This window comes from Penaeus japonicus, unplaced genomic scaffold, assembly GCF_977035675.1.
Source record: "Penaeus japonicus unplaced genomic scaffold, GWHDUDI00000001_assembly GWHDUDI00000035, whole genome shotgun sequence".
In the NCBI taxonomy this organism is placed as follows: Eukaryota; Metazoa; Arthropoda; class Malacostraca; order Decapoda; family Penaeidae; genus Penaeus; species Penaeus japonicus.
This window is the reverse complement of record NW_028234437.1, coordinates 940558-945557: the sequence shown is the minus strand read 5'-3', so window position 1 is coordinate 945557 and position 5000 is coordinate 940558. Positions and strand designations below refer to the sequence as shown.

Genomic DNA, 5000 nt, shown 5'->3' with positions numbered 1-5000 from the left:
GGGGACGCAGGACAACCAAAAGCTCCTACGATGAGAAGTGAAATCACGCCCGAGAGTGAGCAGCCAGTAGCATCCTTGCCGACATAATCAGACGTAGTCCTTTTAAAGAATCTATTTTATTCATTTATTGGCATTTCATCTCATCAGTGTCTTGTATTATATGAAACTATAAAAATAATTATTTTACCGAGATAAGTAATCTACGTATTACGTTGACTGCATACACCATTACTGTAAATAGGTCTTGTACAAACAATATGAGGTTAATATTGTTGATTCATATATTCACATATGTCTTTATCTGTTTGTATTTCTTTAGTCAGCCCGAATATTTCTAGCTTCCCACGGACGGCCGTATTGATCCCAAGCTTGGCCCAGACATCGGATTAAACCATCTGATAACAATGCTTACAGTGAACCTGACCTGCGTCCTCTGTAGAATGCTTTAAAGGACAAGCCTTAACAGTACAGTATGCTGTCTTTGTAGATTGCATAACATACAGAGATAGACTTGATGTAAAATGTCGATACACATTATGCAAATCCTATTCGTGCTTATCAATCTGCTTCTCTAATTAATTATAGATTAAAGGATATTATCTATCCCAGAGGTTGCTTGCCTTTTCAATGCCTCCATCTCAGTGAAATGTCTGAATGAATCTCGAACCCCAAAAAGTAATATTGTATCTAAATATGACAAATTGATATTTTATAACTGCTATCGTTACTATTACTATTGAAACACATACAGTCCTGGGGATGGAAAAGGAACTAATGATCTAGACTTCGGAAGGTCTATATAATGCAAATATAGGTTGAGCAATTAGAAAATATAAGCACTGAAATGAATTTCAATTGTTAATCCATATTTCTTGCACCATATGAAATACCACCTTGCACCAGGTTGGGGACACCATGAACTAGCCTGAATGTCCATCTTGAAGCTTTTCTGAAGGTCAACAGAGTTCGTTATGACAAATGTAGACTGAATAATTTTCACAACGCAAGAGATGTTATGCACACGTTTCGAATCATTTCTTCCTCAGATGAACAAACCACGACAAGCTTTTTAGACCATATATCAGCTAGTCAAGAATTGTCGAATCAGCTGATGCCCGTGACCTGTCGCTCGTTAATCGCATAGTAAACCTTGGATAATTTGAAGCTGCCCGATGCGGTGTTCATATTCTCCGTCGCGATGTATGTACCTACATTTTTCTTTTCAATTTGTTTAACTTTTCATGTATCACTTTGGCTCGCTTCCAGTTCGATAGATGTCCCGCTTCATCTATGTGCACCACCATGGCGTTAGAAGTTCTGTTGTCACGGACGTTAGCTCGATGTTCACTTGTTCTGGTACTGAAACCACGTCCTCTTTCACCATAGTACAATTTATCACATTTGCTGCATGGTAGGCAATATAAGGCGCTATTAATTGTTTTATTGGGCGGCTTTCTGCCTCGTACTAGACCATCTATTTGCGTACCAGATGTATTTGTGATCTTGATGGTGCTAGGAATAGTTATGGCACATAATATCGGGAAACAATATGGCCTTTCCAAAGCCATAATGATTATGGATTCCCTTACTTCTGTCGAATTGTAATGGAATCACACCTTAATTCAAGAATTTCATAGTATCACCGAACACTTGTACTAACATTGTGCGTTAACAAAACAGAAACAAAGTTTAATGACAAATTATCTACATAAGATATTCATATATTACAAAATGTGCATTTATAAAGGGGAAAAACTACGTGAGACGTAAAAGGACGAAGTCTGGCTGTTTAGACAAGATGCTTTCTCTCGGGCGTGGTCCCAGTACTGCTCGACACGGGTGCTTTTGGCTGCTGTGTGTTTCCCCCGTGGCCCGGTTCACACTTCATTTAATAACCTGGACGTCTTTAACACACACACACATATATGTACATATATATACATACACACACACACACACACACACACACACACACACATATATATATATATATATATATATATATATATATTATATATATTCATATATTATATATATACATATATAAACATATATAAGTATATATATATATATATATATATATATACATATATTTATATATGTATATATATATACATATATATACATATATATATATATATACATATATATATATATATATACATATACATATAAATCATATGTATATACATATATATACGTAAAAAAAGAATATGAATGATACTGAATACATGACGCATTACGATGGTAATCGTCTTCGCCCGCTGACAACAGCGCCGCATTTCATGCAGTATGAGCAGCGTATTAGAGTGAAGTTGAACCTTGTTTCAGTACCAGGATCAGCGACCTTCGAGCAGGACTGCCAACGTCATGGTAGAACACGGAAATGTGGCGAAACAAAACATAAACACCGCTTCTGAGAGATTCAGTTAAGCCACATATCAAAAACGTCAGTAGCATTGCAGCTAGAACGTGTTAAATACGGAGGTTTTAAACAGCTTATTGCTTACTATTGCTGATGGATTTTCTGGGAAAATGGCGACGATAGCAGCCGATTTTAGCCGTATATATATATATATATATATTTTTTTTTTTTTTTTTTTTTTTTTTTTTGTTAAGACACCCTCGTACAGGTAGCCACATGGCTGACAGCGTTTCTTCTTCATCTTTCAGTCTTTGACGACTCATGGTGATGAGATTAAACGTACATGTGAGAAGAGCAACGCAGCAGTCTGTTGCAATTGCACTCTGATGGCCAGCACAGAAAGTAGTGAGGTTTTCCGGCTCTGGCTGCACTTCTCGTGGGCTCTGGCAGCATCTCATCATAATAGAAGTCGCTCCCAACAAAAATTCAATAATGTCGAATGATGATTCATTCTACATTTATCATCATAATTTTAGTTGATATGGTTGCTCTCATTATTGTTATTCATAACTGTTGCTTTCATTACTGTCATTATTTTATAACGTAATCTTTTTGATAGCTAGAAAACAGTTCTTCCCATAATGATTACATGTTATTTGACCTGTAAATTGTGTTGGGAAATCCTGTAGCAAAATCGTCATTGTTTACTAGCCTGCGTAATAATTGATATATAGTTATTAATTGAATCTTCTTAAAATCTATCTTCCTATTTTTTCATCCAACTTTATTTCCCATGTATAAGTCATGTTGTTAAATACAGATTCTGTTTAAATTCATAGCGGCTGGGGTTGGTGGCTCGACTCTGTAATCCGGCGACTCGGAGGCCTGGGCTGGAGGATGGCTTGAGGTGAGGATCACTGCTGCAGGACTACTCATGTTGATTGGGTGTCCGTACTAAGCTCGGCATCAATATGGCCGTCCTTGGGGAGCCAGGGACGTCCAGGTTGACTAAGGAGGTGTGAACCGGGCCAGGGGGGAAACCCAGCAGCCAAAAGCACCCGTGTCGAGCAGTAGTGGGATCACGCCCGAGAGTGAGCGGCCTGCAGTAGCCTTGCCAATATAGGCAGACTTGGTCCTTTTTTGTAAATGAAATGTTTCTTAATTAATGAGATAAAAGTGGTCATGAGACATCAATTCCAACCGAAAAAGGTTGATTTCTATCTAATCGCTGAATTCAGTTCTTCGCACTGCTACGCTCTGACATGTTCCCAACTGATTTTATATCCATGCAACGTTGTAGTTCATTTGATAACCAAAACGAGTTTAAATCTATTGTCATTGTTTCATTAATTTCCCGTTTCAATTTCGATATCAAAGTGCTAATCGTATTTGTAAGTATATACGCTTCATATGATATGCCATAGTGGGTAATCATAACTAAATTCCTGTAAATAGATGCCATACAGTTTTATTTAGTTTTTTGATGTTACTCCTAACTCCTAACGAATAGTTTGTTATTCTATGGACCTTGCTTAAGTTACAAATATGAATATGCTACATTCCCAGCATACTTACTATTTATACAGGCTTAAATGAATTTATATTAGTTTAGTGTACCCGAGAAAGGACAAGAGACTTTTACGTTTTCTGTCTTTTCGATTTGTTAGAACTCCAGTTATATCAAATGGTATGTTAGATGTTATTTCACCTTCAACAACCTCTAATTAGGAAAATGAAAACTCAGATGCATTTCAAATGTATGGAGAAATAAATACAGTGAAAAAGATAATGAAAACATTGCATTTTTACCGTAGAGTTATAATGACGAGTATTGGTGTGATATTCTCAATCACTTGCATATCTAGGCTGCTTTTACGCCAAAAATGTTTATGTATCTATTTATTCATTGTTATTATTATTATCATTATTTGTATCAAAAGAAAATTCAGTACCTGGTAAAACGTGACTGATGCTGGATTATAGGGAAAAAAGTAGAATGAAGTTAGTCCGGTGTCACCACATAAAGATAAGTAATGTAAAAGTAGAAGAGAAAGAATGAATAAAGTAAGTGATTATGATAATGGTGAAAGTAATACTCGATATTTTGTCACGTTATATGATATCAGGTTCTTAATCTTTATATTTGCATGCGTTTGATGGTTAACTATGTAATTCTTGGTCGCTGTGGATGTGCTACTTAATCACTGTTACATAATTGATCGAGGCGTGTATACAATACGTTTGGTTGTTTATGAATATCTGTATGTACACATGCACCATTGAAAAGCCATTGCTTTTAGTAATTACATTAGATCATAACTTATCATTTGGTTGGAAGTGAGATGATGAATCAACAAACAATCTGTTAGCAAAAATGGACCAAGTTTTGCCTATGTTGTAGGTCACTACTGTTCGATACAGGTGTTTTTAAATCATGATATATATATATATATATATATATATATATATATATATATATATATATATATATATATATATATATATATATATATATATAATTGTTTTTGTTCTTTTATTGGAACTGATGAAGTTACATGACTAAACTGGCCTGGGTTACACCTCCTTAGTCAACCTGGACGTCCCTGGCTCCCCAAGGATGGCCATATTGATGCCG

General features: G+C 35.8%; 2 non-coding genes across 2 annotated transcripts in view; both read left to right on the top strand.

The window, feature by feature from the left end:
• The window catches only part of LOC147467473 (signal recognition particle RNA), a 294-nt gene extending 191 nt beyond the window's left edge, over positions 1 to 103 (top strand). The window contains exon 1 of the transcript XR_015190547.1: positions 1 to 103. This exon is cut by the window's left edge and continues 191 nt beyond it. This is a non-coding gene — a non-coding RNA (signal recognition particle RNA).
• A 3103-nt stretch (positions 104 to 3206) lies between these two features.
• LOC147467472 (signal recognition particle RNA) lies at positions 3207 to 3504 on the top strand. The gene has a single exon (XR_015190560.1).
• Positions 3505 to 5000: the final 1496 nt, after the last annotated feature.